This window comes from Megalopta genalis, chromosome 4, assembly GCF_051020955.1.
Source record: "Megalopta genalis isolate 19385.01 chromosome 4, iyMegGena1_principal, whole genome shotgun sequence".
NCBI lineage: Eukaryota > Metazoa > Arthropoda > Insecta > Hymenoptera > Halictidae > Megalopta > Megalopta genalis.
The window spans coordinates 18,187,186-18,214,047 of record NC_135016.1 but is presented as its reverse complement, the minus strand read 5'-3'; the positions used below and the strand labels follow the sequence as shown (position 1 = coordinate 18,214,047).

The 26,862-nt window shown below is 42.5% G+C and overlaps 1 protein-coding gene across 6 annotated transcripts in view; it reads right to left on the bottom strand.

The window, feature by feature from the left end:
- The window catches only part of Ten-a (Teneurin-a transmembrane protein), a 1,349,343-nt gene extending 1,325,401 nt beyond the window's left edge, over nt 1-23,942 (bottom strand). For 5 of the 6 annotated variants that reach the window (XM_033473287.2, XM_033473289.2, XM_033473290.2 and 2 more), the window contains exon 1: nt 22,647-23,941. The gene's annotated coding sequence lies outside the window, so the exon portion shown is untranslated. Of the gene's footprint in view, nt 1-22,646 lie in introns of all 6 variants that reach the window. The other variant, XM_033473288.2, reaches the window with a different exon arrangement.
- Between the last annotated feature and the right edge of the window lie 2,920 nt (nt 23,943-26,862).

The window sequence follows — 26,862 nt, the reverse complement described above, 5'->3', positions numbered from 1 at the left end:
ATGTTAACACTATCTTCGTGGGAAATGATCTTTTCAGCGGCATTATCGTGCCGCCGGAGGCGTTCGAATTCGCTACTTTAAATGCCCCGCGGCACGAATTATGGTTATTTCTGTTCCGGCCGTTCAGAAGCGAATTCCAAGACGAATTCAACGAGCTGAATGAAAACGCAGCTCCGTCAAATAACACTTACACACATACGCACACACACACGTACAAACACGTACACCCACGAAATATGAATCGTACGAACAGTGGCGATAAATGAATGAAACCTTTGTGGGTCAAGCCAATTTGTTCCCCATTCTGAAACCTGTATACTTTGGTGCGCGCCGCCAATACCAACCAGCCCGTACATAATTGATCAGAAGTGTATTATTCGGCCCGTTGAATTCGTTTCGGCGCAGCACAATGAAACGAATTTGACGCGAGCGGTGTAGACGCGGGGGACGGAACACGCGATAAATCCACCGTTGTCCATTATCGCAACATAAATCGATCGCGTTTATTCTACGGCTGCGAGCTCCGTCGCAAAAAAAAAGAAAGAAAGAAAGACATAGTACTGCTCTTCGCTGAAAGAGAACTCGATCTTTAAAAATGACGTTCGAGAACGTGCTAGTCGAGAGAGGAACTTGAATCTCCAAGGAAGGAAGGAAGTAAGTCGAATTGTATTTCGCGTAATTGAATCTCGCCTTTGATATAACATATTACAGTGACGCGAGATTTTTGCTCAACGAACCGGACAATGAAAATTGAACGCGTGCACGGATATGGTTCGAACTTTTTACCCGGTTAGCTTTTCGAGGTGTATTTCATTAACATTAACAAATTAAGGATTACAAGGGCGAGGGCTCGAACTTCCTGGAATATCGTTCGAACGATTTTGGAAATTAACGCGAAGCACCCTTTGCACCCGAAGCTGTTTTAAGTCTGAATTCAAAATTGTTTTTCTTATCTGCAGTATCTCTATGTTATATAATTTGTTATAATTTATCTACAGTTTTTAGAATATAAACAAGTCTGATAATCTGCGAATTATTGCGAAATGTGAATAAATGATATTAGTTAAAACACAAATTACACGTTTTCAATTATCGAGGTGGTACAGAAAGAGATTAAAATCCGCTATTTTGACTATTAAGAGTAATTAAAAATCTTAATTCCATCATAAGATATACAGAGTAATGCCTCCCTAACTGAAGATACGATTATTCGAGCACTTATAGCTTGTTCTTATAATTGTTTACAATTCGTCTAACTGTTGTATGAGTCACAAGACTAAATTTCATATGCATAAAATGCACTTTGTCATGTAAAATGGAAACACCATAAGTCAAAAAAGTTAATTTAGATTTACAGTCAAAATTGCTTCGAGTGCAAAGGGTTAAAGTGACTGTTTACCTTATTTAAAATGTACAATTTTGGAAGAGGAGACACGATAATTCGAGCCTTGCAGCACGTTTTTTATAGTTATTAACAATTCGTAATTATAAAAACGAACCACAAGGCTCGAATAAATCGTATCTCCTCTTCGCAAATTGTCCATTTTTGTGGAAAATCTAAGCGTCAATTAGAGAGACATTACTGTAATCTGAGCGTCAATTAGAGAGACATTGCTGTAATCCGAGCGTCAATTAGAGAGACATTACTGTAATCCGAGCGTCAATTAGAGTGACATTACTGTATTCGAATTCATTGCTTCGGCTTCCCTTTTCCTTTTCCCCAACACAATTTGTTTAACTTTGTATGTGCATACTCTTGTTCACTTCACTTTGTCATCTTTCCCTATACAATATATTATACAATATTCCCTGTACAATACGACTTGTCAAAATCAAGTCGCTGTAATGTGAAACTCCTTAAAAACTAATAGAAGATAGGGGTTGCCACGGAAGAGTGTTACCAACGGATAGAATCGAAGAATCGAAATCGGACCGTCGAACGAGCAACATTTCAAATTGAAAAATCTGAAATATAATCGTATCGAGTTGTATATTAGATTATAGTTTACATTTTCTATTGTAAATAAAATGCCGCGACGCGAGAGAAACGGAGCGATTCGCAACATTCATAATTATACTTGCAACGGAAGAATTTCTTTCCGCCAATCGAACAAACAAACAAACAATCAAACAAATAAATAAATAAGTAACTCAAATCTCAGCGAGGAAGGCAGAACGAGTTCCGACCAGCGACCGAGAGAGATCGTTTGCTCGTTGGCTGAAATTGCGAATCCGCGCGAACGCGGCCAGCGCGGCTCGGCCGTGCTCGACTAGGGTGTCACAAAGAACGGGGTAGAATTCGGTGGGATTTCGGGTAGCACGCGGCACGCGGAGAGCGGCCGTCGATCGGCCGATTGTAAAAATCATAGGACAGATGGGAATAACGTAATGAGAAACGGGAAACCAATTCCCGTAACACGATAACAACGCCGGCGGACGGAAGGCACGTCGAAATGAACAAGCCATTCAAACGCTGATCAATTAACGCGGTTGTTTACACGCGCGTTGCACGCGCCTGCGGATTTCGATCCGCTGGGGGGGACGGAAGGGTGGGGAAGGGGGGACGACCGACCGTCTTGACGGTATCGCCGCGCTAATTGAGGGTATTTCGTCGGAACGATTTCACCGCGCGGCCGGAATTAATTGTACCCGGCATGATTTCCGCGTTAACCGTGACGCGTCGGAACACGCGTACCGCCCGATGGAAATCCGAAATCAGTACACATCAGCCCTCTGTGGAAACGTCAAGCCGTCAGTTACGGGTATGCAGGTTGCCAGGGTCTCGCCGCTCTCATGCTCTCTCGCGTTCATGCTTCCGGGGCGCGTCGCCCCGAGGCCCGCGGCGCCGTATTGGTGTACACAAGTTGTTAAAATCAAACGCGTACGTCAGAATTGACGTTTCCTCGCGCAACGAAATCTGTTTAGTTTAGCCGCGCGCGAGCGCGCGCGCCCGCGCCCGCGGATTGTTAAACTTCCATGGAATTGCATTAATCCCGCGGAAATGGCGGAAGTTCGCCGGGAATATCGCTTCGGTTACGCGCTTCCCGCCGCGAGGATACGCGGGGCGCGCGGACGTTGATCGTACGGGATCGTCCGTCGACGTTTTTTATGACCGCGCCGACGCCGGAATCGGCCGTCGAAATCATCTGCTCGTCGGTCAATTATAAATCTGTCGTATTAGAACGTTTCGACGAGGCCGCGTTTCGACGCGCGCCGCGCTGAAATTTAACCTTTACCGCCGTGTTTTACGCGTTCGCGAAACGAACCGGCCGGAGCGTAAAACCCGGAGCGGGCATGATGGAGGAGTTTAAGAAGATTGCTCCCGAACGTTCGAAAATATTTCAGAAAATTTGCTGGAACCCGCGCGCGAATTACGTCTTTTAGCGCGCTTAAGAAACCCGCCGCCGCCGCGCCCGCGACTTTAATTTCCTTTCTGTTCCGCATCAATTAACCCCGGAACACCGGCGGATTTTAGCGGCGAAAGTTTCAATGTATTCATTATGGACCGAATCTCTGGCCGCGGTTCCGGACACCGAAAAATATTCAGCGGAGATAAAACGCGGCCGGGGGAACGTCGTAGATAAAGAGCATTCGATTTTCGCGATTCGCCGTGGCGGCGAATTAACTGTTTGCGCTCGAGTGGCGACTCTGAGGCACCGTCGAAATTGTTGTAGCATGTTCCAAGATAAGTTTTATGTTAGGAAAGTTTACATTTGAGAAATTGTTAAAAGTGTAACTGCTGTACGAGTCACCGCAAGACTCGATTTCGTAGGTATAAAATGCACTTTGTCGTATAAAATGGAAATGCTATACGTCAGGAAAATTATTTTAAGTTTACGGTTAAAATAGCTTCGAGTGCAAAGGGTTAAATATGATACGTGCACGAATAGCACGTGGAATCGAAACGATTTGAACTGCTCTCGGTCTACTTGCAATTAACAATCCCGCGAAGTTCTTTTTATTAAAGATAAAAAGCGCATAGACCACTCGAAATTAAGAAGCGAATAATCTTGGCAGTAGAAGCTCTGTTTTCATGAGACATAAATTCATAATCAATTTATAGCAATAGCACGTAGAATCGAAACGATTTGAACTGCTCTCGCGGTCTATTTGCGATTAGCAATCCCGCGATGTTTCTTATTAAATATAAAACGCGCATATATCACTCGAAATTAAGAAGCAAATAATCTTGGTAGTAGGAACTCTGTGTTCATGAGACATAAATTCATAATGAACTTATAGCAATAGCATGTGGAATCGAAACGATTTGAACTGCTCTCAGTCTACTTGCGATTAGCAATCCCGCGATGTTTCTTATTAAATATAAAAAGCGCATAGACCACTCGAAATTAAGAAGCGAATAATCTTGGCAGTAGAAGCTCTGTTTTCACGAGACACAAGTTCATAATGAATGATTACTAAAATTCAATTTTCTTCAGACGGTTTCCTCGAACGAAAAGAATGTTACATTTAGAATACGTTTAAATATATTTTCTCGTACATAATCAGCGCAGAGCGCTATCAGTTAAATATTGATGAGGAGAGATTGGAATTTTATTCCAATTTTAAAGTACAGAATAGCATCTGTACTCGATAAGTTCTAACTAGAAATCCTCATAACGGGTCGGACTCGTCGATGTACGACAAATGATTAAAAAAACTCTACGACGAGAATCCTTTACCTCGACGCTGCGCTCCGCTCGCGGATCCGCCGCGCGTTCCTTTTAAAAAATGACGCGCCGCGACGAAAATTGCGGATACCCGTCGCGAAAGAGAGAAAATCTCGTCGCGGCGGCGAACTTCCACAAAGCGGTAACACGTTTATCCTCGACGACTTTATTTCCAAACAAGATTCTCGACAATGCTTTCGATACGTAGAGCGTATACCCCGGCCGCTTTCCTCTCTGTATTAAAGAGGGGTTAAGCAGAAGAAAGGGCGGGTCGAGCCGGGGGGCAGGGGGGAACGGGGAGGATCGACGGGTTGAAAAAAGGAATTGGTTCTCGAAACTCTTTCAAACGTTATCTCTATTGACAGGCCAGATAACCGCGCCGGGGTATTCTGATCGCGCTTTCGAAACGATATCGTGTTCCCTAACTGTAATGCACGAACGTGTGCGCGCGCGAGCGGTTCTGAGCGTGTCGGCGCATGTCGGCATGCATGTAGATGCATGCAGGTGCACGTGTAAACGCCGGGAGGGTACTGCAGAGGGAAGAAGGGTGGACGCAGAGGCAGAGCCGGGGGTGTAGCAAATAACGGGCGCGCACTTATCTGAGTCATGCACTTTTCAGTGACAAGGGCGTATGATTTATTGCCTACAAGCTTGCTACAATGAGTCCAGGACGTGTTAAACTGACCGCGTTCATCATTAAAATTAATGGGTATTGGATACCGCCGGCCGCAAACCCCGGAGGAAAGGGAGCCGGGGATACCCGGCACAGATAGAGAGAGCCAGCTCACGCGCAAAAAGGCGTCGTAATCATTTGCCCGTATTAATTATTCGCTCCGCGGCCGGCCGGCCGGACGACGCACCGCCGCAGCCGCCGCAGCCGATCCGCGCGTAACCCGGCATATAAGAACCCGGCCGACATACGTGAAAGGATATCAAAGAACTCGGCTTTTATATTTTTTTTTTGCTAAAAATATTCTTATCCGCGGATTAAGCCGACGGGAAAATCTATGGCCCCGTAACGAACGATCTTCAAAGGGAAAAGATGTCTCTTTGATTGCGCTGAACCCGACGATTCACCTTTTCTCCGTTAGAGGCGGCGGCAGGCAGCGGCATTGTTCCAGTGAAATTTTTATTTCATAGCAACGAATCGATAATTAGTTGCGCTGTTCGGGTGTTTATCGTTGGAAGCGTTCGTTATTCCAGTTATTCGTTCGGAGAACATTTGTACGTTGTTTATCGTCCGCGATCGATGGACCGAGAATTTTCATGCGTTCCCAGGAACAATGAGAGAGGGCAATGTTTCAAATCTCGTCGATGCGTTACTTAGAACTTGTTGATGCTTGTTTATAAACTGCGATATCTACGATCTGTTCTCTGTTCCCCGTTATTGGGACTGAATTTGTTTCTTTTCGAGATCTTTTCACGCGATATTCTCTGAAACACAACGTGTGACGATGGTCGTTCGTTTCGATTCGCGCGAGAATCCATTCACGAATCTATTCGCTATTCTGGAAATTTAAACAGGGTGTCCCGAAATTATGGTATTTCCGGGAAATAAGGGGTTCCTGAGATCATTCGAAGCAACTTTTTCCTTAGCGAAAATATTCTACGAGGCTTCGTTCACGAGTTATTAACGAAAAACGCTGACCAATGAGAGGAGAGATCGGCTGGCGCGAGGCGGCCGAGTCAACGAGCGCGTCGAAGCCTAGATCTGCTGATTGGCTCGGCTGCCTTGCGCCAACCGAGCTCGTCTTTGATTGGTCGGTGCTTTTCGTTAATAACTCGTAAACGAAGCCTCGTAGAATATTTTTGTAAAGGAGAAAGTTGCTACGAATGACTCCAGGATTCATTTCCCGGAAATACCATAATTTTGGGACAACCTGTATATTAATCCCAGCATGTTTTGGAGAGTGAGTCAAAAAATGTCCGCAGAATTTGCAACATTTTTGAAACATTTTTGTCCTAATGTCCTTTAATAAATTTTTTATATTCTATTTTCGCATTATTAGGTACTTGAATATATTGTTTAACGGTATCATATAGATAAATATACCTCGAATATAAAAAAATATTTACAGCAATTTTCCTTAGATAGATAATGACGTGGTAATGAGCCTTCCTTAAGCAGACTTCAAAAATCTTCTAATATCGTGCTTTAAAAACGTTCAGTGGTTAAAATTCACCGCGGACTACAGTAAATTCTCCCTAATCGACGCTCAAATTTAAAGCAAAAATTGATAATTTGGGAAGAAGAGATACAATTATTCGAGCTTCGCCGCTCATTTCTGCAGTTTCCGATTGCCAACAATTATAAAAACAAGGTCTGAGGCTCGAATAATCGCATCTCGTCTTCCCAAATTATCAATTTTTGTGTGGACAATTAGGGAGAATTTGTCGTTGCCAAACGGAATCGGGAAAATACAAGATCTACAGTAAATCTTCCCTAACTGGCGCCCAGCTTGGAAACAAAAATGGACAATTTCGGAAGAGGAGCCAATACAATTCGAGCTTCGCAGCCGAAACCTTGCTTCTACAATTATCAATTGTCAACAATTATAAAAACGAGTTGCAAGGCCCGAACAATCGTACCTCCTCTTCCAAAATTGTCCATTTTTGTTCACAAGCTGAGCGTCAATTCGAGAGAATTTACTGTACATCGCTCGACCGTTCACGATTGTTCCGGAACGTTTCAACGTTCCGCCACGAGCATTGTATCACAGTGATCACGCTTAATCGTTTCTTCGTTTGACATTTGTCAGCACTCCGTCGCGCGCATGATCCCGCCGTTACGGAAGAGACTTAACCGGCGGGGGTAGTTTGTATCGACGACAGCGATTCAGGGGGTGCCTCATCGGCGGACGAGGAGGCGCAGCACTTCATTCGACTTCCAGCTGCACGGAGCCCCCATCATCCCGGCGGACCGTCTCCGCTATTCAATACCCATTAATTTTAATGGATGTTGGCGGTTAGTTTAACACGTTTCATATTCCCGGGCACAATGGACGCCGGTTTCCGGAACAATTTCGCGATGGCGAACGTTAAACACCTGAGATGCGAGCGCCGTACGATTGACGCAAATGACTGCGGCACATTCTACGCCGAGGGAACTTTACGTACGCGGCGCGGAAGTGCTTTTTACAAGAGCTCCGACACAAGAGAGACCGAGAGAGAGAGAGAGAGAGAACCACCACCCCTCCGCCCCGCCGAGTTTTACATCCGCCGCCGTATTACGAATTTCAATTCGCGACCCTGCGCGCGCCCCGCCCACCACTCGTCACAACGAAATCCGACCGTCTATGACTTCCGAACTTCTTTTTTTTTTCGCAAATCCCGTTCAAAGTTGAAATCGTTCCGAACTTTATATTCTTCGTGCGCGAACCGAAATCGTATCGCGGTAACGAACCGGTTGCGCTATTACGCGGCGGTACTTTTGCTGGACGGATTGATCTGTTCCGTCGAATTTGATGCGCGAAGTGCAATGCGATAGATCGATTGTGTTTGTTCGAGTGCCTTTTGGTTAAATAGTGAATTCATTACAATGCAACGGCGTAAAGCAGGTGTGTCAATGATATATAATAGATAAAAACGTTTTTAATAGAATAGATGAAAACGTGTTTATAAACAATGTCAAGATGGCATCGTATTCAAGTCGTTAAGCTTATTTAAAAAATAAATAACTGCATCTTGGAGCGATATCAAGAACAACTGCACTTTGAAACGACACCAGAAATAACTGCATCTTGCAGTGGATGCGGACAATTTTTATATTGCACAACGATCCGCAGTCGAGTTATCGCATACAGATGACAAGTCTAAATGTTCGATGAAGGAGGCGAAATTGCGTGTTCTACCACGATACTTAAAGTAAAGTTCTACAAGTGTGATATTATAATACAGTTCGACTTATGCAACAGTAAATACATCTGCTTAATGTACAGCTTTTAGAAAATAAAATTCACGTTAGTCAGAAACGACCAGAAGTCAGAAGTTAACCCTTTGCACTCGAGTGGTGACTCTGAGGCACCGCTAAAAAGTTGTTACACCACGTTCCAGGATAATTTTTATACTATCAAAGCTTAGATATAAAAAGAATTGTTAAAAGTCTGACTGAGTCACTGTATGAGTCACAAAACTCGATTTCCTGTGCATGAAATGCACTTTGTCATATAAAATGGAAATACTACAAGTTAGAAATGTTGATTGAAATTTACAGTTGAAATGGCTTCGAGTGCAAAGGGTTAATATTACAGCTTGTAGAAAATAAAGTTCACGTTAGCCAGAAACTACCAGAAGCCAGAAATGAATATACAGCTTGTAGAAAATAGAATTCAGGTTATTTAGAAACGACCAGAAGCCAGAAATTAATATAGACCTTGTAGAATATAAAATTCATGTTAGTCAGAAACGACCAGAAACCAGAAATTAAAGAACACCTTGTAGAAAATAAAATTCACGTTAGTCAGAAACGACCAGAAGCCAGAAATTAATGTATACCTTGCAGAAAATAAAATTCACGTTAGTCAGAAACGACCAGAAACCAGAAATTAATATACAGCTTTTAGAAAATAAAATTCGCGTTCGTCAGAAATTAATATACAGCTCGTAGAAAATACAATTCACGTTAGTCAGAAACGACCAGGAGCCAGAAATGAATATATACAGCTTGTAAAAAATAAAATTCACGTTAGTCAGAAACGACCAGAAGCCAGAAATTAATATGCAGCACATAAAAAATAAAATTCGCGTCAGTCAGAAACGACCAGAAGCCTTCTGGCCACTAAGATCAGCCGTATTACATTCGAGTGTTTCTTATCGGGCACAGAAGGCGAACGCCTTCATCCCCAATCGCGCGTAACAATCTACTAACCCGAGACGAAGCCTAGTAATAATATACAAAGACCGTGGGAGACGGTAATGAGAATAATAAACAGAAAATCATTTCATTGTGTTTCCCGGCGGGAAACCGATATTCTCGGGAGCGGTTTTTCTTCTTTTGTGCTTTGATTAACCCCTCGGCCCCCGGAGCGGGCCGACGCACCCTTAAGAATCACCCCGTCTGTTTGCGGAGCGTTCTCCGCTGGCTTTCCGCTTGTATTCCCACAGTGCTCGTAACACCAAAGAGTTTTCCAGCGCGACGGTAGTGGATGAATGTTGAAATATTGAAAGGAGAACCGCGCGCGTTTCGTGTCGTTCCGTTTCGTTTCGTCTCGTTTCGTCTCGATTTCGCGCGGCGGCGCAAGGCGGCGAAAAGGAATTTCTCTTTTCAATGAGACGAAACGTTTAATCGACTGGCGGGGGTGGTGAACTCGCCGTACAGACGCCGAGGGTGCCTCAGAGGAGATCACTAATTCCGGAGATCCGCCCCGCCGCGTCTCCTGCGCGCCCTCGCTTCAACGTAACGACTGCTTCTCCCGTCTCGCTTCGAGTCATACTTGACCCAGTGCCACCCCGCCACTGGGTAATCACTTTTCTTTTCCGCGGAATTTTCCTTCGATATTCCGGCGAGCTGGGTCGCGACAGTTGGGCGACTGGTTGTCCACCCCTCGCTCCCCCCCGTACGAAACTTCCAAGAAAATCGTTCGATAGTGCACTGGGAAGGCGCGGTACTAACCCATTTGTCGTCTGGATCGAAATGATTCTTTAACTATCAGCATGTTGTATCGTTACCAGACTGCGGATTTTTATTGCGAAATAAAAATTTTCAGTGTCGATTGTGAGGGATAGATAGAATTTTGCAATAATTTTAAGAAGTTGGAAGCAATAGGTCGATGGTTTTTAATTGTGTTAATTTTTATGCTAGTTGATATCGTATTTACTCATTTTGTCACAAATGCATCAAATCCGCAGTCTAATCGTTAAATATGAGCATGTGCAATTGAAAGCAAAAAGTGAACATTATTCGTGAACTGTGCACTGTTTCGATACAAATGTCTTTGTTGTACATTATATAAATTCAAGATCTAATCTTATTGAGGAAGAGGAGACACGATTATTCGGGAATTGCAACTCATTTTTATAGTTATATTATTTTATATATTATATAATATATTATATTACATATTATATATATTATAGTTATAGTCAACAATCATAAAAATGAGGTGGAAGGCTCCAATAATTTCCCCAAATTGTCCATTTTAGTTTACAAGCTGCAGGGAAATTATATATATTATATAAGATATATTATATTAAAAAATATTAGATATGTTATATATATTATAGTTATAGTCAACAATTATAAAAACGATGTGGAAGGCACCAATAATTTTTCCAAATCGTCCATTTCAGTTTACAAGCTGCATAAAAATTCGGAATAGTTCGCCGTATTTTCTTACACATCGCAAATTTAGGACAGCCGCGACGACGTCGAATATCCGACCATGACTTACGTCACAAGCGCAGATGTCAGGAGAGCTTCCTGTTTCCGCGAGAATTAATATCCGCTAGACAAGTAAAGTGTGTACATATTTTATTAGCTTTATCAATTTTTAGACGTTCAATCCGCGTCCATTATTCACGGATCCCATTTCATTGTGCATGGTGCGCAATAACGGACCCAGCTCGTCGAGTTTATTTATAAACGGTCCTCTCTCTCTCTCTCTCTCCTCTTCCTCTCAGTCTCCACCCTTAATTTCCCCGCTTTTCGTTTGCAATTTTCATGAGCTCGCGAAATAAAGTCGGAAACGAAAGGCCGCGTCGGCGTAATGAACATTCCTTGAAGACCGGAACAACGCTGCGCCATTTAAAAAAAAAAAAGGAAAAGAAAGAAGAAAAAAAGAATGGAAGAGAACGAAGCGCCTCTCTGTTGGCGAAGAGAGCGGCGTTCGCTCTGCTGTCTGAATCGACAACGACAACAATCGTTCTTCGTTAAACTGCATCGAATTAATTAGTCGGCCGATGTACGGGAAACTATTTGCGATGCTGAAACGGTCGAACATAAATGTTTGAACGCATTCGTTGGTCTGTTATCTTTAATATATATACGCACTGTGAGCCCGGCACCATCGAAATGTTTGACGTTTGATACCGTCAAGGGACGACGAGCTACCGAAGCCTTGCGAATTTCTCACAGAACGATTCCGCAAACTCTTCCAAATGCAGCGGGATTATTTTTACGTTATAGATAGTTGAACATGCTTCGATAATAAACGCTTCGACCGCCGACACCAGCAACCACTACAATTTTATCGAATTAAAGTATCTTATTCGAATGAATTGAAATGGAAAAGTTCAGCTTCGCGACATCGATTACTTATTCAGCATTTCAACGTTTCGCGGATTCTAATAAAATTGGGAGGATTTAATAGATCGGCGAAAAGATTGATTTTTAAATCTGGGTCAAAATGTTAGAGCGAGACTTCGCAAATGTGTTCGGCATTGAAAGATTGCTCGGTGCAAAATTCTGGAAGACGAGTGTAATCTTTCAAGCTCCGAGCACTTTACAATTGGAACGAACGCACTGTCTGGGTCAGCAGTGACCCACAAGTCCGAAGAGCGAATCAGGAAACCGACTTGCCGCAGAACACAGCGTTAAAAAGACGCCACAAAATTATCTATAAAGATCACAATAGTGTTCTCTCGACTAAGAAATATATTGTGTGGGTCAGCACTGACCCACAAGTCCGGAGAACGAATCAGGAAGCTAGCTTGCTACAGAACACAGCGTTAAAAGAACACGAAATTATCTATAAAAATTGCAATAGTGTTCTCTCGACTAAGAAAGATATTGTGTGGGTCAGTAGTGACCCACAAGACCGGAGAACGAATCAGGAAGCTAGCTTGCCGCAGAACACAGCGTTAAAAAAAGCCACAAAATTGTCTACAAAAATCACAATACTGTTCTCTCAACTAAGAAATATATTGTCTGGGTCAGCAGTGACCCACAAGCCCGGAGGACGAATCAGGAAGCCGGCTTGCCGCAGAACACAGCGTTTAAAACCCCCACAAAATTATTTATAAAGATCACAATAGTGTTCTCTCGACTAAGAAATATATTGTGTGGGTCAGCATTGACCCACAAGTCCGGAGAACGAATCAGGAAGCTAGCTTGCCGCAGAACACAGCGTTCAAAAAAAGCCACAAAATTATCTACAAAAATCACAATACTGTTCTCTCAACTAAGAAAGATATTGTCTGGGTCAGCAGTGACCCACAAGCCCAGAGAACGAATCAGGAAGCCGGCTTGCCGCAGAACACAGCGTTTAAAAACCCCACAAAATTATTTATAAAGATCACAATAGTGTTCTGTCGACTAAGAAATATATTGTCTGGGTCAGCAGTGACCCACAAGCCCGGAGAACGAATGAGAAAGCAGGCTCCCCGCAGAACACAGCGTTAAAAAAAGCCACAAAATTGTCTACAAAAATCACAATACTGTTTCCTCCACTAAGAAAGATATTGTCTGGGTCAGCAGTGACCCACAAGCCCAGAGAACGAATCAGGAAGCCGGCTTTACGCAAAACACGGTATTAAAAAAAAAAGCCACAAATTGTCTATACAAATCGCAGTAACGTTCTCTCGACTAAGAAATTGGTGCAACCGCATGCGGAATAGCCTGCATCTGCAGGCCCGTGCATCGACGGATCGAGATCAGAGATCCTCTTTCATCGAACAACGCGATCATCGACTCAGCCGGAAGGCTCTGCCGCGCCGATGCACGCGACTCGAACTTAACCCGGCTCTCTAATGAACCACGTTGCAACAATGAAATTTCATGGACAAGAGATCGACGGGGATGGAAGATGAGCAAGAGAGAGATAGAACGAGAGGGAGAGAGAGAGAGAGAGGAAGGTGGAAGCCCTAGGTGGAGGCAAATCGATCTGTCGGCGCACGTAACACGCGGTTAAGTAGCGCGTTAAAACTCCGCGAACGTTCCGGGTATGCTTTCAGCATATTTGCATAGGACTCTACTTTGTGGCGGATGCACGCACACGCATCCGGCCGGTGTCTACGACGCGAGGATGCATCGCGGACGTTTGCACGGTCGCGTGAGGTGACAGCGAAATCGAGTCGGGGCCGCCGCCGCCGCGCGGCAACTTCTTCGTAATCGAGAGCCCTGCATAACCCTCGGCCAACGAACGGTGGGTCACCTCGAGCCGCTCGTAAAGTCGCGCGAGCATGCTCAAAATTCGGGACGAAACGCTCCAGTCGCTAATTCTGAAGTGAATTGTCCGGGCAACTTTATCAAAAACTTGGATTTTCATTTTCAGCGGATGAAAATGAATGATGTATTTTTGGTAATTGTACGTTGACGCGAGTAGACAAAAATTCTTCGTTTTTAAAGGCACACAATTGATCCTGAGAATTGTGCTCCATATATTGTAAATCATAATGGTTAATTACTGACACGGAGTCCGACAGACTTTACTGTAAATATTGTTGCTCATTAATGCGTTTTCTTTTCTTTCTATGTTAAGTTTTCTATGCCAGATTCTATTTATATTCTGTTTATATTAATTTTCTATTTGTATTCTATTCATATTAATTTTCTATTTATATCCAATTTAAATTAATTTTCTATCTGTGTTCTATTCATATTAATATTCTATTTATATTCCATTTATATCGTATTTATATTAATTTTCCATTTGTACTCTATTTATATTAATTTTCTATTTGTGCTGTATTCATATTAATTTTCTATTTACATTCAATTTGAATTAATTTTCTATTTGTGTTCTATTCATATTAATATTCTATTTATATTCCATTTATATCGTATTTATATTAATTTTCCATTTGTACTCTATTTATATTAATTTTCTATTTGTACTGTATTCATATTAATTTTCTATTTACATTCAATTTGAATTAATTTTCTATTTGTGTTCTATTCATATTAATATTCTATTTATATTCTATTTATATCGTATTTATATTAATTTTCCATTTGTACTCTATTTATGTTAATTTTCTATTTGTACTGTATTCATATTAATTTTCTATTTATATTCAATTTAAATTAATTTTCTATTTGTGTTCTATTCATATTAATTTTCTATTTATATTCAATTTAAATTAATTTTCTATTTGCGTTCTATTCGTATTAATTTTCTATTTATATTCTATCTATATTATTTTTTTATACACTATTTGTATTCCATTTATATCCATTTTCTATTTACAGTCTATCAATATTTGATTTTTATTTGTATCCGTATAGAAATGGAATATCAATTCTTAAAACCTGGTTTATTTCATAAATGATACGTTCTGTTAGGCTGGCTGGAAACCGAGTACAAATTTCTTGGCAAGCCCGACATAAATAATATACTGCTACGGCAAAGTTCGCCGAAGCGTCAAAATGATCATAGTTCGGGGGTCAAGAAGTTCGGATACTCTGGCGAAGAAAATGGCTAGCCGTCCCGTGGGGATGATCGATCGTCCGCTGGAGGATCGATGATTGCCGGACTCATTTGTCTCGGTACATCGCGCGATCTTCCGGATAGGATTCGAATCGCGTGACGAGTTAGAATACTTAGAGGCTTCCAGAGAAAATTGGAGAACGTATGGAGATTTCTTGCTTGCGCTCTTTCCTGGCGTTGGCGGCGGCCATTCTCGATTCGCGGCAGCTCGTAAAAGTTTATGCACATCCAGCAAACATCGTGTAGAGACTAGGATGCGAATATGCCAGACGTTCTGTAGAAATTAACGTTGTTGCAAGAAATTAGGTAGCTTCCAGAAATGATTGCTTTTATATCGGATCTATAAATAACGTTTATATAATCTTGGCAATTTCTACACAGGAATTTTTAATTAAAATTATCTATTTGTGAATAATAAATATAGTAATTTTTATTATTTTCAAAGAAATATGATGCTATCAAATTACATGATAATCTTAATTATATTTACCTTGATTTATAAATTATTAATTACATATATATAATTATTATAATATATATAATTGATATAACCTCGACATAAACTTGGCAATTTCTACACAGGAATTTTTAATTATAATAATCTCTCTCTCTATTTGTGAATAATAAATATACTAATTTTTATTATTTTCAAAGAAATATGATGCTATCAAATTATATAATAATCTTAATTATATTTACCTTGATTTATAAATTATTAATTACATATAATTATAATTATAAATAATAATACATATAAATTGATCACCTAATTATTATAATAATAAATTACCTTATCAACCAAAAATCTATATATTATTATAATAATTTTTAGCTCTATAATTATAGATGCGAAGACATCGATACGATTTATAATTGTTCTATCGTAGCCCGCAATTTATTAAAATTACTCAGTGAAAAAATACATTTTTGTTCGTACGATTGATTTAGAAAATCGGTAAAGCAACGATCGATATCCGTTCGCGCGATAACGGTCGCGTTAATAATTTTTTCACCCCCGAACGTCGCTAATTGCAGGTCTTGCCAAACTCTTCCCGTAACTCGAGTTTCATAGTCCTCGTTATTTACAGTTTTATCAGAAGTTCCGGGAATCCTCGGCTCGTTGGCACAATTATTCCACCGGGGGAGGGAGAAGATTAAATATACAAATGTAATAGAAATTAACTATGCTCCGGATACTCCAAGTTCTCATCGTTCCTCTCCTCCTTCATATTTCCATAATTGAGAGGAAAATGCAAACGCCACTGTTTTAGATCGCGAACGGACGGCTAAGTATACCGAAGAAGCTGAACATTTCGTTTCGGCCGGTCGATAAATTAAAGAACAACATCCCGCGCGCAGCAATTACTCGTCCTCGCCGCTAACGTGCACTTATTAATGCATTACCGCCGCGCTGTCGTTGTACACATCTCTTGTCGTTGATTCATTTTTCAACGTGGTAAACGGTAACTTTGCGCTCGATGCCATTTTAACTGTAAATCTAAATTAATTTGTTCGACTTATAAAAAATATAAATATATATATATATATATATATATATATATATATATATATATATATAATATATTATTATATTATATATATATAAATATAATATAATATAATATAATATAACTATATTATATTATAATATATCTATAATCTATATTATCTATATATTATATAGATCTATAGATCTATCTATTATAATATATCTATATAATCTATATTATAATGTAATTATAATATAATATATATATAAATATCCATTTTACATGACAAAGTGCATTTTATGGATCTTCGCTGAAAAGTATTAAAAATCGTTACTTTCTGGCTGCGTACACAGCGCACTTTAATTCTCAACCCTTTGCACTTCGCATAACCATAAATATAAAATCATATTTCTCGCTTATAGTATTTTTTATTCTACAAGGTGTCCCGAAAATGTCTCTCAATCCGGAAATGGGAGGTTCCCGAGTTCATTCAAAGCAACTTTTTCCTTCGCGAAAATGTTCTCCGAGGCTTAGTTTACGAGTTATTAACGAAAAACACTAACCAATAAGAGGCGAGCTCGGCCGTCTCGCGCCAAATGATCTCGCCTCTGATTGGTCACTGTTGCCTCTCCCCAAATTGTCCATTTTTCTGCACGATCTCTGCGTCAATTAGGGAGAATTTACTGCACCCACGCTTACCCTAATATCCTTATTCCCAAATTGTCCATTTTTGTGGGCAATCCGAGCGCGTCGATTAGAGAGACATTACTGTAACGGGTAAGAGTATTTTCGCAACGGAAAGCACTGATTCGATTCGGTGCGTTCGACGCGAAACGACCACTCGTTGTTTAGCGGTCGCGAATATCCGGATAACTTTTTCGACGCGGATAATGCGTCGGGATTCGCATGGTTTGCGGTTCCGTTGCGTTCGGTTTATGCGCGCGGTGACGCGCAATCACGGTTTCTGGCGGGTTTTATAAAGCTAGACGCGGCGTCGAAATATCCGCGTAGCGTAATCGCCGATTAAATCGGCGGCGGCTATGCCGCATATATATGTATATACATATATACATATATACATATATATATATATATACGCGTTTCGCGGAGCCGTGCGCGCACGTCCGATTAAATTAACTTTGTAGTTTTTTCAAGCGGGCTGAACCGCCCGGCCCCCGTGGGCCGGCCGTTACATCGGCCATGCGAGTTTTATCCGCGCGTTACCAATGATATAGCTCGGAATGATCCACTTAGGCGACATCGCGGTAACCGCGAGTTATACGAACAACGTGATTCGGTTTTATTAGAGTATAACGCGGCCAATTCCAACGGGCGTAACTTCGTTTCGCGGTATGATAAGTCACGCGCCGCTTTTAACGCGCGTTAATTCCGCGGGATAAGTGTAACAAGCGTCATCGCGGGGATGATTTCGGCAAAACCGGGACCGTTTGTTCCGTTTAGAGGGACCGTGGGGGAAAAATAAAACATCGCCGCCGGCCCTTTCGAACGATTACAACGATGGCCGATATGCTCGAATTAAGTGTCGAATCGGTACGGACGGTATCGCTGATAAATTCAACTCGATATGTGAACTGCCGCGGCGCGACCGAATCGCCGAGCGAAACGTTGAATAGCAAATTGAACGTTTCGCCGTTTTCCGTCCCTTTTACGCGCCGGCGATAACATTGTTTCGCCGCGGAACTATGATCGAGGCTTCGATTATGCGCCGAACACTGTTTTTATACGTTTCGCTGGAATAGATTTTCTTTCCGTATTGCCGCGAGAGATGCGAAGGGGACGTTCTCTTGATTTTAATCGCGTGTTCTAGCAAGTTTTTAACGTTCCGTGGCTGGTTGAAAAACATGCTTGCTTGTTTATCGATTGATCCCAAACCGACGAAACGATTCGAACGTATTATTAACCCTTACAGTAATGTCTCCCTAACTGACGCTCCAATTGACGCTCAGATTGTCCACAAAGACGGACAATTTGGGAAGAGGAGAGACGATTGTTCGAGCCTTGTGGCTCATTTTTTTTATAGTTGTTGACAACTCGTGACTATAAAAATGAACCATAAGGCTCGAATTGTCCATTTCTATGGACAATTTGGGAAGAGGTGATACGATTATTCGAGCTTCGCTGTTTGTTTTTATAGTTACAAATTTTCAACAATTATAAAAACGAGCTGTAAGTGCTCGAACAATCGTATCTCCTCTTCACAAACTGTCCATTTTTGTGGACAATCTGAGCGTCAATTGGGGCGTCAGTTAGGGAGACATTATTGTACTTTGACAATGTTAAATTTGTTAAACTTTGGGTGAATATTGATTATAGTTTAACCCTTTGCACACGAGCGGTGACTCTGAGGCACCACTGAAAAATTGTTACATCGCGTTCCAAGATAAGTTCTATATTATCAAAGTTTATATTAAAAAATTATACTAAAAAATTGTTAAGAGTCCGACTGTTGTATGAGTCACAAGACTAAGTTTCATACGCATAAAACGCACTTTGTCACGTAAACTGGAATAATACTATGAGTCAAACAAATTAATTTAGATTCACGGTTAAAATGGCTTCGAGCGCATAGGGTTAAAGTTACCGTTAACCACATTTTATTATTTTTATCGTCGTAGATCCGCGTATAAATCTTTTCTTTATCTATAATTGACGTACAAATTTTTGGTACAGAATTTCCTTTTCGTTCGAAAGCACGCGAACTTGAAATACTTTTGGCGCGTTAAGGGTTGAAACAATGCGCGTAACTAGCTATCAGGGAAATTACAGAAATAATTTGGAAAATTTGGAAAACTTGCCAAATTTGCGCGCGCGACACTTTTCATTAGCTTCGCGGGCGAATCGGTGGGGAGGGTGGAGGGGGAGAAGAGACGGATATAGAGGCGAGAGTACGTGCATCGTTTCCCAGATGGAAAAGCGCCTCGTTCGACCCGCGTATCCCGGCTCTCTGTTTATTACTTTTCCCTAAAATTAAACGAAATATTTACCGTGAACGTTCCGCTTTCGTGCAGGCAATAACCCCGGCCGCCAAAAGAACGTCTCCGGTGCCGTTCCAGTTGACGCAGCGGCGCCAAACACACCGTTACCCTATTTCTCGAGGCACGTAACTCCGGAGACCCTCTCGCCTCCAGTCGATTATAATTTCATTCTGCCGAATTTCCCGCGATTAATGTGGCTGCGCGGAACACCGTTCTCTCTAATTAAATCCCGCGTACAAGCCCGAGCACAGTTTCGAATCCGGCGTTCGATCGATCGCGGCTCCTCCCGCCGCGCCGCGAAGAAATCGAACGGCATGTTTGCGAGGCGTAGCTGGAAAGCGCGAGAATTCGACGAAACAGCGGAAACAATATGCTCGGGGAACCCAGCTTTCTGTTCGAGAAATCGGTAGCTACGGAATCGTGCATCGACGTGGTTTCGTAGTTCCATGATTCGCGCGCGAACCATGATCGCATCGAGGTCATTTACAGCAAAGTCTCCCTAATTGACGCTCGGATTGTGCACAAAAATGACGAATTCGTGGAAGAGCAGATACAATTATTCGAGCCTTGCGGCTCGTTTTCATAGTTACCGATCGTCAAAAATTATACAAATGAGTCGCAAGGCTCGAACAATTGTATCTGCTCTTCCACAAATTGGCCGTTTTTGAGTAAAAAACCTGAGCGTCGATTAGGGAGACTTTGCTGTAAATGACCTCGATGCGATCGTATTCGCGCGTTTTAATTATTCGAGCCTTGCGACTCATTTTTGTCATTTTTGACGATCGGTAACTATAAAAACGAGCCGCTAGGCTCGAATAATCGTATCTCTTCTCAATCTAAGCATCCTCAATCTAAGCAATCTCTCGATTAGGGAGACTTCACTGTACCTAAATTTTCGTTTCGGAAAACTGACTCGTTCTTGCATCGTATCAGGGAAAAATCGAAAGATTCTCTGTGACAAAAGTAAAATGAATGCGTTATCACAGGTTTTTCTGAATTAGAAAATTTTGTATTTACTGCGAACGCAGTACGCTCGTTATTAACCCTTTGCACTCGAGACTATTTTAATCCCAAAATGAAGACATTTGTTTGAACTTTAACAGTATTTCCACTTGATACGATTGTTTTTATGTTTGATATTATTATTGTGCTATTATGTTTGATATTATTATTATGTTTGATATTATTATTATATTATTATTGTTTGACATTATACATATGGAATTGAGCGCATATGCTTACAGAAAGATTATTCGACAATTTATCGAATACAGACAAATTTAATAATGCCAAAAATCCTTTGGAAAATAGCGTAGCAATTTTTAGCGTCGCCTCAGAGTCACCACTCGTGCGCAAAGGGTTAATTCGATAGAAACGCGTGGGTATTACTATAACGACGAATTTAACCACAGAGAGATCCGTCTTGAGCGAACGCGTCCCCGGAAAGATTCGGGAAATTCAGCCGAAATAAGGGAATCTCAAATATGCTCTCAAGAATCGGGGTCACTATCGCAAACAAAGGAGGTCACATAAAATACAGGCAGCGGCAAATAAATCTCCCGGATCTGAATCCACCATTGTTAGTGCTTCGGTAAGGTAGGGGAGGCTGTAGAAAGGATCTTTCGCGGCGGTGAGAGCTTTCGAATATCTATTATAATCTCAAACGAAGGTCATTGGATGACATACTTTCTGAAGCGGGGTTAAAAAAAAAAAGAAAAGAAAGAAAGCACCGCATTCGATCCGCTTTTACAGCATTGAATAATTCATATTAACCGCTTAAATCTTAAAGGAGATTTTTTTTCTAGATGCGCATTTCGCAGCGGAGATCGCGGTGTCGCTTGAATAAAACTGACGGACGAGAGTTCCGAGCGCCTCCATAAGCTTACGAAGATCAGAAACGACGAATAATTTCCTGGAATCGGGGTGTGTGCAAAATATTAAGTACCGGCAATAAGATTGTATTACAGCAGCTTTATCGGAAGACCGATCGCTGATCATCGCGCGAGATAAAATAGTTCACTTCCTTTGATCGTTTCAGCGGCTCGAAGGCAACGCGAGAATGCAAGATTGAATTTTCGAATCGAATACTGTTACTTTCGTCTAAATAAATGAGTCGAATTTCTGCTTATTGTTCGCGCAAGAACGCTGTTATTTCCATCGAAATAAATTAATCGAAGTTCTACTTATTGTTCGCGCAAGAATACTGTTACTTTCATCGAAATAAATTAATCGTACTTTTACTTACTGTTCGCGCAAGAATACTGTTATTTCCATCGAAATAAATTAATCGTATTTCTACTTATTGTTCGCGCAAGAATTCTATTTTCATCGAAATAAATGAGTCGAATTTCTACTTATAGTTCGCGCAAGAATACTGTTATTTTCATCTAAATAGATTAATCGAATTTCTACTTATTATTCGCGCAAGAATACTCTTATTTTCATATAAGTAAATGAATCGTATTCGACTTACAGTTCGCGCAAGAATACTGTCATCTCCATCAAAAATAAATGAATCGAATTTCTACTTACTGTTCGCGCAAGAACACTGTTATTTCCATCGAAACAAATAAATCGTATTTCTACTTATAGTTCGCGCAAGAATACTGTTATTTTCATCTAAATAAATGAATCGAATTTCTACTTACTGTTCGCGCAAGAATACTGATATTTTCACCTAAATAAATGTATTGAATTTCTACTTATTGTTCGCGCAAGAATACTATTTCCATTTAAATAAATGAATCGAATTTCTACTTATTGTTCGCGCAAGAATACTGATATTTTCGCCTAAATAAATGAATCGAATTTCTACTTATTGCTCGCGCAAGAATACTGATATTTTCGCCTAAATAAATGAATCGAATTTCTACTTATTGCTCGCGCAAGAATACTGATATTTTCGCCTAAATAAATAAATCGAATTTCTACTTTCTATTCGCGCAAGAACACCGTCATTTCCACCAAAAATAACAAACGAATCGCGTTCCTACCCGCCAACGCGTACCTTTCGTCGAAAACCGTCCGCGGTTTTCACATCGCCGGAACAGAAATCGCGTCGCATCACCAAAAAAAAAACGCGTTGCAAACAGTTCCGAAAGCACGCGAAAGTAACTCAAATCGTACCTCAATTCGATGCTCTGGTTCCGCTTGTCATTGATGCTGACGATCACGTCCCTAGGTTGTATGGTGTTGTCCTCGTTGCACTTCGTGGTAGTCACTTTGCCGCGCGTAAGTTCCGCGATCAGTAGAATAAGAAGAAGAAGGCGAAGAAGACCTGCACCCCGCGCGGTCCCTCACCATACGTCGCACCGCGATGGCATCGACGTTAATCCGCACCTTGCTCGACCTCTCAGCGACACCACCTCCTCGAACTCGAAGAAACAATCACGGCAAAACCGGTCACAGATCCAGCGATCACAGTCTTCCGAATGCCGGCGAAACGACGAATCTGGTCTCGCGACGACGAACGACGAACGACGAACGACAAACGACAAAACGACAAACGATCACACTGACACTACTAATCCCGGCAGCACTGGGAGTCTCGGGTTGTTAGGTCTGGACACACGCGACAGTCACGAGGGATGTTCCGGCGAGCTTCCAACACGGCCGCACAAATTCGGAAGAAGAGCCGAAGACGATTGCTCGCTCGGGTGCCGTCAGATTCGGCTCGGAAGCGCCTCCGATCGACGCGCGATCGTGACGGAAGAGAGAACGCGGGACAGGCGAGTGCCGCGAGAAGAACGATTCTCGTCGACGAACGGTGGCTGCGACGGTCGATCGTCGCACGTGCCTTCTCGAGGAGGATCGACGGCTCTCTCACAGCTGATCCTGGGCTGCTCGCGCGAGGATCCAACACGCGCGAGACCGCGAAAGCGACGGTAAGAGGAAAACCCCGGTGAGAAGCGAGAAGAAGCAGCGGGTAAGCAGGGGCGCGCGCGTGTATTTGCCCGCGCGGCGACGTAAACACTCCGCGCGAAAGCTCTCGACTGACTCGCGGGGATGACCGAGCGGGCAGAGTTCGGCGGTTCTCGCGCAAGTAGCTCGGGTAACGCGGCGAAACGGTGCGCGCAAGCTGTGCCTTTGTGCGCCGGATGCAGCGCCCGGTGGGATCGGCAGACCGACTGACGGCCGTCCTGCCTCGTGACCGCTCGTCCTGGAGCCCGCCGACGACCAAGATTATCCCCTCGGCGGCGCTATTCCCTCTCCGTCGGCCGTCGGGTTCCCCGTAGACCTTCTCCTCCCGGTCCTGCTACCTTCCGCACCACCCTCTCTCTCTCTCTCTCTCTCTCTCTCTCGATCTCGCTCTCGCTCTCTCTCTCTCTCTCTCTCGTCGAATCTACCCGCGCAGCAGCTCGCTCTCGTCGCTACCTGTCGTCAGACCGACTGACTCCGACTGACCGTTCGACCTGTGTACCTGCGCCGCGGCAGAGGCGGCCACGGTGGATCGCGAAAAGTAACTGGCGAGCCGACTGCCCCCTATTGCCTCGAGTCTGCGCCCTAGCGACATTTCTCGTGTACCGGATATAAAATATAGACGGCAGCTACCGTGTACGTGTACCTACGCGCTCTCCTCTCTCGCGTACCTCCTCGCCTGCCGCGCCGCGCCGCGCCGCGACGCGCTACGCCGCGCTCCGTTCTGCTCCATTCTGCTCCATTCTGCTCCATTCTGCTCATCTGGCCGCCTCAACCTTTCCCTCTTCGTTTCACTTTGCCGAACACGCGAGCGAGGACGCGCAGTAGTCATCCGACGACGACGACGACGACCTACCTACCCCGCGGAAACCAAGAAACTACTATCCCCTTACCCTCCCGTCCCTTCCTACCGTCAGTGCCGCGAACATTCTATCCCACTTTCACCGAATCGCGGCACTCCTTGCCCGCTTTCTCTTGGACGCTTTTCTTGTGTTCGGCTCTTTCTTGTATCCTCTTCGCCGACGGCTTCTCTCTCTCCTTTTTTGCGAGCCGCCCGTTGTTTACTTGGTGCAGCGTCGTCCTCCTTTCGCGCGTTGCTTTCCGGATTTAAGGGGGCCACTGGGGGACCTGGAAATTGACGAGATAAAGGGTTTTATGGTGGATTTGTATCGCGGCCGGGAGATCGGACGCTGGTGACCGGGTTTGATGGAATTGTTGAAAATGTTTGGAACATTGTGTTGTGGCAAGAGAGAGAGAGAGAGAGTCGAGATGGAGATCGCAGTATAAGAAATTCTCTCTAATTTGCCTTGGGGGTTGTGAATGAAAGTGGAGGATTTGGGGAGAGGAGAGACGATTATTCGAGTCGCGATGCTTGTTTTTGTAGTTGCCGATTGTCAAGAATTATAAAAACGAGGGGCAAGGCTCGAATCTGCTCTTCTCATATTGTCTACTTTTTTTGGAAGCGCAAGGAAAATTAGGGGAATTTATTGTAGATGTTGTACTAAATATGAATGTTAAGTATGCTGTTATATTATTATTATTATATATTATATTATTGTTATATTATTATATACTATATATTATATTATTGTTATATTATTATACATTATATATTATATTGTTGTTATATTATTATATATTATATATTAGAAGCTGAAGACAAATTAGGGAGAATTAGGGAGAATTTATCCTACATGTTGTACTAAATATGAATGTTAAGTATGCTGTTATATTATTATTATTACATATTATATTATTGTTATATTATTATATATTATATATTATATTATTGTTATATTAATATATATTATATATTAGGAGCTGAAGAAAAAGTAGGGAGAATTAGGGAGAATTTACTCTACATGTTGTACTAAATATGAATGTTAAGTATGCTGTTATATTATTATTATTATTATATATTGTTATTACAAGCTGAAGGAGAATTTACTGTACACGTTGTGTTAAATATGAATATTAAGTATGCTGTTATACTATAGTCCTAATGCAATTATTAATAAGTGTTTCATATAAAAATATCTATCACACGTAACTAATTTTATAGCGTTCCGTGGCCATAGCCCAATTATTCCTCGCACATATTCTTCACTAATACAGTGACATTTCGCATCTCTCAACTGGATTACGACACCAAAATAAAATGAGTGGTCTTTCATGACCCCAACAAATATTTTCTGCAAATGTTTTCAACGTGTTCGAATCGTCTATAAATTTAGAAGCGTAAAATTCCATGCCTAGAAAAATTCTAATAAATTTTACAGAACGTTTAGTACAATCCCGCCGGAATGCAAGAAATTGGCGCTAATTCTCCCTAATTCTCCCTAATTCTTCCTAATTCTCTCTAATATGCACAGAAATGGACAATTTGGGAAGAGGAGCTAAACTATAAAAATGAAGGCCCGAATAATCGTATCTCCTCTTCCCAAATTGTCCATTTTCGTGTAAACTCTAACCGTCGATTATCGAGAATTTCCTGTACACGGTAATTCGTCGAAACGCGTTACCAAGGTGAATAACACCGTATGAACGGAACAAACAATTTCAATCCTTTTTGCAAACGCAGTTCCATTTCACAATTCTCGCCTGTCCGTTTGATCCTACGCGTCCCGCGCTCTCGTCACTGTCGCTCACGCGACAGTCTCTGATTCGTTGTTTTCGTCCTGGTTGTTGTCGTCGTCGTCGCCGTCGCCGTCGCCGTCGTCGTCGTTCATAGACGAAGCTTTGTGCATTTTCCCCGGGGCAAAGAAGACGCTGCGAGGCAACGGGCGTGACGTTCGCGCCAAAGTGGCCGCGTTTTTGCGCGTCAAACGAAGTCGTTGAATCCAGTTCGGTTCAGCCGTTCACCGTCGTTCGGTTCAAAGTTGAGCCCACCCGCGCGAACGGTTACCTTCCGGTGTTTTTCTCGCTTCTGGCTGCCGCGGGATTATATTTAAGGTGTGCCCCGAACGTAAATAAAAACAACCCGATCGACCCCGACGTCGTCGTCGACGTCGATCCAGCACCGGGTTCGATCCGCGGCCGAAGGCTAAACGACCCCCCCGAGTTCCTATTTACATTGGATCGGTGTTCGCGTTTCCTCTGAAGCGACGTTACAGCCTATTTGATAGTGTAAACACCGGCCAGATTTAGATTACATCTCGGTTGGTCCGGGTTTTGTTGGGCTAGGTCGTCTGGCTCCTCTTTGATCCGGGACGCAATTAGATCAAGGTTATCAATGGATTAAACCTAATGAGGGGCACCATATGGAGTGTCACCGATGACTCGGGCTTGGATTAGGAACCTTGTCTACGGCAGCGTGTACATGTTTGAAGATCCTGTCGACTCGGGTTTGACGGGAGATCGACGCATCGGCCGTTTGGCACGGGGCTGCGTTCTTCGCCATGCAAATTACGGTAAATTCTCTCTA